The sequence below is a fragment of the Sturnira hondurensis genome, unplaced genomic scaffold (genome assembly GCF_014824575.4).
Source record: "Sturnira hondurensis isolate 20B ecotype Veracruz unplaced genomic scaffold, ASM1482457v3 Scaffold0000167, whole genome shotgun sequence".
Taxonomy (NCBI): Eukaryota; Metazoa; Chordata; class Mammalia; order Chiroptera; family Phyllostomidae; genus Sturnira; species Sturnira hondurensis.
This window is the reverse complement of record NW_028072798.1, coordinates 10,599,410-10,609,355: the sequence shown is the minus strand read 5'-3', so window position 1 is coordinate 10,609,355 and position 9,946 is coordinate 10,599,410.

The window sequence follows — 9,946 nt, the reverse complement described above, 5'->3', positions numbered from 1 at the left end:
GTTCTCAACGGGGGTGACCTTGCTCCTCAGAGGGCATTCGCAATGTCTGGAGACACTTTTGACTGTCCTAAGTTGGGGGCGCCCCTGGCATCTGGTGGGGAGAAGCTGGCAATGCTGCGGGACACCTTCTGGTGCACAGGACAGCCCCGCCCCAGCAAGGGCAGCAGGCGCGCCCATGGAAGGGTTACCTGGCCCGCAAGGGTCAGTATTTCTGCAAAGTGAGCCCTCGTCTTGAGGGCCAGTTTTATTCAATACTAAGCTATTTCGAAAATCGTTTTAATGTTAAATAAAAAGCTACTCTAAAATTTTAAGCTAAACCAAAATTCAAGAACACCCAGTTCACAACCTGGTGTCCTTGATGAGGATGTAGGCGCAGTGACCTTATCAAGTCTCGACCCTGGGCTCTCAGGTTGTTATATCCTGGGAGGTCACATGGGCGCTGTATCGAGCCCTGGTGGCACCTGCAAAGCGCAGGGGGCATCTGGCAGACAGGCTGGTCTCTCGGACTTCAGTCCTGTAGACAACACTGTTTCACACCTTGATGAAGTCAGTCTGTCACTTCAAGGAAAATCATCTACAGTGTTGGTTGCCAACGATAAAATCAGTTTCCAAGTGAAAGCGTTGGAAAGCTGGTGTCGGCCGAGTCCCAGTTTTTGGACCGGTCTTCGGGCGAGGTCAGCGGGGTGTTAACAGAGGGGAGCTGCTGCTGCTGCTGCCTCGGACTGAGACACATCGTCACGGGGAAACTGTGGGTCGGGGAAACTGTGGGTCGGTCAGCGAACCATTGTTTCCCCAGGGCCCTTCCTGCTGGTACAAGTCCTACCTGCTGTAGATGTTTCCTCTCGTGCCCTAGCAACCACCACAGGCTCCGTCGCTTGAAACAACCCGGTTACCTTGCAGTTCTGTGGGCCCGAAGTCTGACACGACCTCCCGGGGCTGAGGTCAGGGTGCTGCCCTGGTCTGTGCGCCCTGCCCCCCCCACCAGGCTCCCGCGAGGAGTGTGTTTCCTTCTGTTTTTCAGCCTCTGGAGCCCCCACCTTCCTTGGCTCTTGGAAGTCCTTCCGTCTTCAGGAGCAGCAGTGTGGCATCTGTCTCTCTTGTGCCTCAGGATTTCTCAGCGACCCTCCCAGGTTGGGGGTGGTAGGAAGAGGATGTCTTTGGACACCATTGCTCTGCCTGCCCCACGTGGACAAAAGATGGATTCCAATTTCCCTAAGGGAAAAGCCTGCAGACCTGCTCATTGGTGTAGATCGTTCCAGACTCCGCGTCCCTGATGACCTTTTACGAATTTTCGAGTTTTTGTCTCGCCTTTGAAAGGCTACAGTAATACTCCTCCCTCCCCAACGACACGTCTGCATGGGGCTGACTTTTGCTGATACACTGATCAACCAGCAGCCTGTTGCAGCAGGCTGAATGCAGAAGCAACCCCGGGAGTCCAGTTTTCTTCCATTAAAGCGGACATTTTGGTGATTTGCCAAAATGTAAAAACAAGGCCACTCTTCCCACTACTCTTATTTTTGTTTTGGAAAATATAGTGATTTTTATTTAAAAATATGTCGTTTATGTTTATACATAATGGGCTGACCATTATTTCTAAATTAACATGTAAATGTTTTTGAAGTTCAGTTCTAATTTCAAATAAGGCAAATATTGTCAACTATAACAGAGAAACAAAAGTTCTTCAGAGTCTTCAAGAATTTTGAGGGTCTAAGGGACCCTGACACCAAAATGTGTGAGGACCGCTCTCAGTCAGAGTAGACACGCCCTCAGCTGGGCCTGTGAAGGAACATTCCAGCCTCTGAAGGACCGGACCCACCCTTTTGCGTCTTTTCCAGGGTGTATGGACCATCTTACATGTTTCCTAGCACCGCCGCCGTCTCGGGGAGGCAAAGTGCACGGGGACTCTGGGCGCTCACTGGGCTCACCCTCCGGGGAGCCACCTCCATCAGCACGTGCTGGGCTGCTCACAGCCTCCCCTGCCTGCTCCGGGAAATGGGCGCAAACACCTGCTTCATCTCCCTACAGGGTTTCAGAAGACTCAATAAGGTAACCAAGAGGAAACGTTTTCTAGTCCAGAAATTGCACGTGCAGAGGGCCCTCTGTGGACCAACTGCTTGTGGCCGAGTGGGTGACACAGGCTAAAACAGCAAAGAAGCAAATGTCTGTGAAATGCCTGCCCTGGTCACAGGCAAGAATCATAAGGCACAGCCCTGCCCTGAGGAGTTCATCACTTTGTGTTAGGGGTCAAATCCACGGGCAAGGGTGTGTTGTCAGTGGCTTAGCCCGTGAGATGAGGAGGGCTCAGACTCGGGATGCAGAGACAAGCGAAGGAGTCCACCTCCAAGAAAAAGATGAAGCGTGAGTTGGGCTTTGATGCTTGTGGTGTAGGATTTCTTTCTTTTTTATTGAGGTATAATTGACTTACGACATTTTATTAGTTTCAGGTGTTCAACATAATGATTTGATATTCGTATATACTGTACAACCCTGAAACAACATGGGGGTTAGGGGCTCTGGTCCCGTCCCCTGCACAGTTGAAAATCTGTGTGTAACTTTTGACTCCCCCAGAACTTAACTACTAATAGGCTACTGTTGACTGGAAGCCTTACCGATAACATAAAATTGATTAACACGTATTTTTGTATGTTATACGTAGTATATACTGTGTTCTTAGAAGAAAGCTAAAGAAAAGAAAATGTTGAGGAAATCATAAGGAAGAGAAAATGCATTTACACTGTATTGAAAGATCCTACGTGGGAGTGGACCTGTGCAGTTCAAACCACACTGTGGGTAGGTCACCACGACACCTTCAGCTGACACTCCTCCCCACACGCAGAGACACTTCTTCCCCTGGGATGGGGACTCATACGAGCTACTCTCCCCGCAGTGCTCGGGTGTCCCGTCCAGGACCGTCGACCCCGGTCACCACGCCACTCGTTTCTGTGAGCTTAGGTCTCAAGGGCAGGAGGGACAGGAGCTCCCCTCAGAGCTAACGACCTTGCGCTCCAGGGGGTGGCGAGAGGCTGGCTGGGGCCACACAGGACCTGCAGTATTCTCAGCCCCCGAGACACAGCCACGGCTGCCTTCACAGTCGGGCAGTTCCGGCTCTCATCCTGCTGCTGGCCTGGCAGGGTGCAGGCCCCCGGCCTTCCCCACGCGCCCCTTTTCCAACCCTGTGCCCCCCCGGCCCTGTTGGATGTTGCATAATACGCTGACAGGAACAGCAGGTTTGTGTTGGTGCCGAGCCAAACGACCGCACCACATCACAGGCTCCTGCAGAGGTGATGACAGTCATTTAGGATGAAGCCTGTGTCAGCTAATTAGGACAAGTGTAGTCCTCACGCTGCTCCATCCAGGTAAACTGTTCTGTAGCTTAATTAGCATCCCAGGCCGAAACCAGCCCCAGGGAAGGGGTGAATTGCGGTAATGACTGGCTGTACTTTGAAGATGCAGCATGTAGCCTTCAGATTAAATAGAGTCCCCTCTTATAACTTGTGGGCAAGCAACTGCTTGAAAAGAGATTAAAGGGGAGATGCACAGACGTATGAAAATAAGATAAAAAGCCTTTTCATCCTAAATTCATTATGCTCCTATGAACTCATTATGTATTTTCCTTAAAAAAAAAAAAAGACAGATGCACAAAAGAAACGCATTCCCCAGCTGTGGAAAGGCCCAGAAGCAGTGACTAACCCCGTAACAACAGGCACCAGGGCTCGCGCCCCAAAACAGAAACTTCCACCAAGGAGAACCGGGGCTCCTTCAACAGAGAAAGGCTCGAGCAGCAATTCAGGGACTGATGTGGAGTGGGGTTTGAGGCACGCCTGTTGTAATACAAAAAGGGTTTTTCTTTTATGTATAAAAGGGAAATTTTATAAAGAAACCCTGGAATTAGGGCACCGAACAACCCGAAAGCAAAATAACCAGATAGGGGGTGCCGAAGCCAGGGTACACCGAGCGCAGGCTGCGTGTTTCCTGTGGCATCGGGCCCGGGGCTCCGAGGTCCAGTCTGGTCCTCTCTCCCTGACGTCAGCACTGAGCTTGGCTTCAGGGACCACCGCGCCAGTCCATCCATTATAAGTTCCCCTCTCGGCATTTCCTCCAACAGTTTAGCTTCTGATGCTGTCCAGAATCATTCCAGGGGAGAAGGGGGTTGTGAGATGTTAATATTGTAATAATACTATCGTTCCTTCTCTTTTTAAAGATTTTATGTATGTATTGCACGTATGTATGCATGTATGTATTTGAGAGAGAGGGGACAAGGGGAAGGGAAACATCGATGTGAGAGAGAAACATCCGTGGGCTGCCTCTCGTCCGTGTCCCAGCTGGGAACCCGGGCTCACGCCCTGACCGGGCTGCAAACTGGCCACCTCTGGCTTTTCTGGGGGACGCCCAGCCCACTGACCCACGCCGCTCAGGGTCCTCCTTCGTTTTCAGCTGGAATTCTGTGGAGGAGGACACTCCCTCCTCAATCAGTTGAAGACCAGGTGTTCCACACAGGCAGGGAAGGACGAAGGACTCAACGCTTTTCCGAACAACGGAAGCTGGTTCCCATGCAGTCCCCGAAGGTGACCAGTGGGGACATTTTCCAGGGGGGGCATCACCCTGCATTTATGGACTGTAACATATTTGATGTCTTTCAACCCATTGTAGCTGTTATTCTTTTTGATGTTCCAAAAGCATTTCATTTTGCCGTTGGAGGTCCCTCAGTGGGGTCCCTCTGACACGGCCCAGCAGCTCAGACGGCATGCGCCCCCTGCCCTGACAAGATGTCCCAGGCTCTGCTAGGGCATCGTCTTCTCCTGGCCTGGCACGCCGTTCCTCGGGGGCCTGGTTCCCGTGTGTGAGATTTGCATCCAGGGACCACAGTCCCTGTGCTTGCTGGCACCACACTGGTTCTCGTGATGAGGACTTTCAGAGGCGAGAAGTAGATAAGAAGGCTTTTTAAAAATTTTAACTTACTTATTTTTAGAGCGAGGAGAAGGGAGGGAGAGAGAGGGAGAGAAACATCAATGTGTGGTTGCTTCTCACAAGGCCTGCCCTGGGGGCCTGGCCTGCAACCCAGGCAGGTGCCCAGACTGGGAATCGAACCTGTGGCCCTTTGATTTGCAGCCCACGTTCAATCCACTGAGCCACACCAGCCAGGGCAGAAGGCCTTTTATTTGGCTGTTTTTGCTCTCTTTTCTTTCTTTTTGCAGAAAACATCATGAGTCCCTACTGAGATCTGCAATTCACATTAGCATGACAGGACTTTGTTTTCAATGTATTTCTTGATTCCTTTCACTTATATTTTTGTATTGTCTTTTGTGCTTACAGAAACCCTAGTTTTACTAATATCATTCCTTATTCACTTTGTGTTTTTATTTATTTCCTTTCCCGACAGCAGTATTATTGGCAACAGCTTGGGGACTGAGAAGCCTTTGTGGTCCCTTGGCCGTTCCTTGGGCCCTGGGGGTGGGTCTCTGTCCCTCTGCTTTGGGTTATTAGGAGCCGCTTTTTCGGAGCTCTGCCGCGTTTCATATTCCGCAGAGCACTGACACCATTCGGAACCCAGTCTGTGAAACAGTTGCTCTCCAAGAATTCTGGCCCCATCGCTGTCCCTTTGTGAGTTCCCTCCACGGATGACCCCTGTCCCAGTTACTAGGGCTGTGGGACAAGTTTCCAGACCCCACGGGGGCGGGGGGCACAACCGCGCATCATTCTCGCTGATTTCGTGGGTGACCAGGTCAGGTGGGCCGCAGCAGCATGGCTTGACTGGCTTGTGACGTCAGGGCCACAGCTGGGAGAGTTTAAGGTAAGGTGCCTACAGGTGGGACTGCCAGCCCTCTGCCTTTCCGGGGGACCCCTGTCTGCCTGCCTGTCTGCCTGCCAGGGGGCCTCACTGCGAGCTCGTGAGATAAGAGGGAGGAAGCCTGAGCAGGTCATGCAGCCTCAGCAGACAAACACACCCCTCCGATGCACCCTCCCTGTGGGGCCCAGCCCGCACATCCAGGGCTGAGGGAGGAGGGGCCCCATCTAGACCAAACAGGGAAGGCTGGGGGAGGGGGCTCTGTGCCTCGAGGAACGCCATGCCACTTAGGGAGAATACCAAGTGCCACAGCGGTTCCATGAGGTTTTGGTTTGCCCTTCCATTCCAAAAGTTCAGAGTCACGCTAGGAATGGGAGAGCTCTGTGTCACACTCCCTGGGGCCTTGGAGCCGAGGGAGGGCCATGGTGCAGAGACCCAGGGACCTGCAAAAGGGGAACTGAGGCTCTGAAAGCAGAACTGAGAAAGAGAACAGAGCGGCACCCCCCGCAGGAGGCCCGCGTCTCTCTGTGTACTTTGGGGAAAGAGGAAGCTTATTGCTGTTTGAAGGAGAGATTTGTTTGAATTGGGCTGTCGATGCTTCTGTGAAAGGGGTGGCCACCTACGCGGGACCCCTGGAGGGCGAGCCCGAGGGTCCCTTTTCAGGCAGCTTCCCACGTAAAGGGAGGGGCTCCCTGGCCGGCCCACCTAGAGGGACTTGGAGGGTGGGTGGGCCGTGTGCACGGGCTCCAGGCCCTCTCCTTCGGGTTCAATGGCCACACCTAAAACCCTCAGCTGAACTCGACGCAGCCACGGGTCAGCAACGAAAACAGCTTTTCTGCCACCACTGCCTTCCGTAGACTTGGGCATTAGTTCTCATCCGCGGCTGAAAACCACCCATTGAGACTAAATATTTATAGACGCTGTATTGCCTGACCCCTGATGTGGCGTTCGGGTTCAGCTGTTGGCTGACTGCAGAGCACTCTCCCAAGGAAAGCGGCTCAGCTGTGCAGGAGGGCCTCGGGAGGCCGCTTGTTTTTTAAGACAGCCAGTTCTCGAAAGCTGTCCCAGTAAGCAGTCTTTTCTAATATCGCAAAGGAGTGCACATTAGTGTGTGGGCCTGTGTGCGCACATGTGCACACGTGTGAGTGAGCACCTTTTCCCTTTTTGAAGCCTTTTATGACAGGAATCAGAGAGACTTTTTAGGTGAACAGTTGGAGATGATTCCTTGGCCTTGAGTTCTAAAACTCGGTGTCGGAGAGTGAAGGGAAGCAGGCCCCGGCTGGCGTGGTTTCGCTGGTTAGGTGTCTTCCCTTCCGAAAGGTTGTGGGTTCAGTTCCCAGTCAGGGCACGTATTGGAAACAACCAATCAAAGTCTCTCTCTCTCTCTCTTTCTCTCCTTCTGTCTGCCCACCCCCACTTCCCTTCTCTCTCAAATAAGAATAAAATAAACTTTTACAAAAAAAGAGTAAAGGTAACACATTCCTTTATTTCCTGTTTCAGAATGTCATGCTGTTGGATTTAATTTAGTCTTATGATGCATGCACTGGTCCACAGTGCCCACGGCGGCATCACGGATGAGACATGAGACAAATTCACACGGACTACCAAGTCCTGTGGAGGAAAAGGGATGGCACAGCTACTCTCTCAAGGGGAGAGTGTGCCGACCCTTGCCTGGACAGGTTTTTATTGGGTTCAATTAGCACGGGACTGCAGGTAAAGTTCATTAATCATTGTCAGGCAGTAAGGATCAAACAGTAGATAACATACAAAGAACTATCAACTAAGAGGCTACAAAACTTTGGGAAACAAACTCATTTCCTGCTCAAATCTTTATCACTTCATTGAGAGCATTCTGAGCAAAGCAGGCTTTCCAGGATTTTCCATATCCTTTCTCAGGCCTGATCACCCGGGCATCCCACCCTTTCCAGCACAGGGCTGCACCGCCCTCTGTCATTGTTTCAGGTTTGTCAGGCAGAGGAGGCAGACAGCCAGGGAATTTTCAGAGACTTCTCACAGACTCGGGAGTCAGGCTTCATAAGAGCCAAGGGGCGAGGGTCCATCACCCCCTTTCTCCACAGCCCCCAAGTCCCTCCCTGGGGCCTCCACGAGATCGTGCCTGTTTTATGTCATCCCCTCTTGGGGAATCTTACCCATCATTGGCAAACTGATCAAGTATTGGGGGCCAGTTATGGATGAAGTAAAAGGAGCAGAAGCTGAGCTCCTGCCAGGGAGATAAGCTTTGTCTCCTTAGTGGCTTATGGTCTGAAGGTGGCTCAGTCAGCCTTAGCCATGGGGGGTTACTGCTCCTGAAACCAGGCAGGGTGGTTCTCAACAGTCTCACTCTCTATTCCAAAGAGTTTCTTCCTGTGGTTCCGACTGAGAGAGTGGCATCTTTGAGAAGAACTGTTGCTTTGAAAAAGACACTCGAGTGGTCTTTCTCTGCCCCTGTTTGGTCATAGCCATAGCTCAGAATGAAACAGTTTCACGGAACGGGAACCACGGTAGCCAGGCTGGTGCGGTGCGGCCATGGAGGTTGGTGCTGTCCCAAAAAAGAGACAAGTCAGAGGCAAAGCACCCAGACATGTCCTAACTTTCTCAGAATAAAAATAATTTAGAATGCAAAGGAGTTTTTAAGGGAAGTTTCCCCAAAGTGGGACAAAGCTACTCAGAGCTTGAGAATCCTAAAAGGATAAAACAGAGCCTGAGGACAGAGTCACACCCGTCACGCTGTTAACACACAAGTCTGGAGCCAAGTCCCCAGGGCCAGGCCCGGGCTGGAGGCGGAGTCTCAGGGCTGTCCTCCCCTGCTGCTGAGGGTCCAGGCAGGAAGCAGCAGCTCCTGATGGCCGCTGGGCAGCGGGCTCATGCTAAGCCTGGCCCATACTTTCGCCGTTAATCGCTGTGGCCCACGCTCAGAAAGTGCCATGTTCTTGCCCTGCAAATGAGCAAACCAGCGCTGAAAGAAGCCAGGAGGCTCACCCAGGTTACCCAGGTAAGAGGGGGGAATCTGAACTCACGTCCAGTCTACCTGCAAGCACAAGCCCCTTCCTCCCCACCGTGCCAACTCTGTCCCTAACTGGACAGCTGGACCAGAGCCCTTGTGGGCACCTCTGGCCAGGACAGGGCTGTGCGTTGGAAACTCCCAGGAATGTGAGCCTTGAACCCCGTCAGCAAGCCTCCTGCCTCGGGGCTCCCCATCCTGACCTCGAAGAGGCCCGGAAGTCTGTTTCCCAGGGAACAAATGCAGATACGGAGGAGCGAGGGCCTTTGCAGCCCTGCACCCCGGTATGGGCCGGCTCAGCTGTTCCTCAGCTGACTTGCTGCTCGTGAGTTTGCATCTGGTGCTCTCCCCGGGGCAGAGCCGCCCCCCACCCCCACGCAGCCTGGGGGTGAGTCTGTGCCTCACCTGCAGTTGTTCCTGTCACCCTGCCTCCAGTAACTAAAAGGGAGTCAGGGCAGGGAGTCGTGTCCTAGGCCTGTATCTCCCTTGACAGAGGTGGATCTTTACCTTGAGCCTGTCCGTTTGATGGGGGACTCAAGAGTGGGGAAATTTTAGTTTTAGGTCATAGTTAATAAGCCTAGAGGTCAATGCGTGTGAAAAGCTACTGTTTCGGGAACTGCAGGCACAGCCCCCTGCAACCCTCCCCCCCTCTCCAGGAGACCACAAGAGATTGACCTTTGTTCCCAAGAAGAGACCAGAAGCAGTCGAGGTGGCATCCAAGCCCTTGTGTTCCTGGGAGAGACAGACAGCCACCTGGGCCCCAGAAAAGAAAATCGCCCAGGACTCAGGACACGGGTAAAGAGGACCAGTCAGCCGATGGAAGGGTGTCAGGGAAAGTGCAGGAGTGTGGATTTTATCTGATTCACTTCTTTCCTGAGGCCCAACTCCCCCCCCCCCCACACACACACACACTTTTGCCCCCTCGTTAAAAAGGCTGGCTGGAAAGGAAATGTAAGATGGCCTGTTAGGGTACAAGCCCACCGTCTTCTTAGATCGCTGGCCATCTGAATAAAGCACCCATAAACGTCCCACCCCTGTTTCTCTGCTCTGTGGGCCTGGTAAGTGACAGGCAGCACGCACACTGGCTTTTCCAGTTTCACAGTCTTTTTGACCCTAAAAAAAGAGGTCGGAGTAATCCCTTTTCCCAGACCCCTCAGGGC